The sequence below is a fragment of the Bison bison genome, unplaced genomic scaffold (assembly GCF_000754665.1).
Source record: "Bison bison bison isolate TAMUID 2011002044 unplaced genomic scaffold, Bison_UMD1.0 scf7180017852550, whole genome shotgun sequence".
Lineage (NCBI taxonomy): Eukaryota > Metazoa > Chordata > Mammalia > Artiodactyla > Bovidae > Bison > Bison bison.
Window position 1 is genome coordinate 1 of NW_011483123.1, and position 678 is coordinate 678.

General features: G+C 48.7%; 1 pseudogene; it reads right to left on the reverse strand.

Annotated features, from left to right (window-relative positions):
• Nucleotides 1–7: 7 nt before the first annotated feature.
• On the reverse strand, nucleotides 8–672 carry LOC104997838 (annotated as a pseudogene).
• Nucleotides 673–678: the final 6 nt, after the last annotated feature.

The following is a 678-nucleotide window of genomic DNA, read 5'->3' on the forward strand; positions in this document are numbered from 1 at the left end:
CCTAAACTATCAGCCATTTCTTGGGCATCCCGTTCAATTCTCACATCGAAGGCCAAAATCACTGCATACTGAGGGTCGTGTTCCAGCATCACCGAAGCCTTCATGACGTCTTTTTTGTGGACGGGCCCAATGTTGATCCCTGCATAGGGCACTTCTGATGTCTTCAGAAATACAAGGAGAGCTTCCAGAGATCCCAGGGTCGAGGCCTGGACGTAGATGCCTTTCTCTTCTAATTTGATAGCGTTCAGTGTCTGCTTTAACTCGTGGATCAGCTCATCTTTAAGAACTGGGACTTCATCTTCTTTATAAGCCACGAGGAGGGGTAAACCAGCCAATGTTTTTTCCAGGTCCTTTCCAAGAATCTTTACCCCCTGAGCTGCTTCTACCTCTTTATGCTTCTCATATTGGTTCTTCATTCTTAACTCCTTCATAGGGGGAGGTAAGAGGAGGCCTCGGATCTGCGTGATGATAGGCCCTTCTACTCCGGGAACAATAATCGTGTCTCCTTCCTTCAGACGCCCGTTGATCAGTATTACATCAATAGTCGTGCCCATTCCCGGGAGAGCCTTAACCTCCATCACCTGGGCTCTCAGCTCCTCACACTGGGCAAGCCTCTTACTCAACATGGTCTGAGTCAACTCAACAAGAAGGCAGATCAGACTTCCCATGCCATCGCCA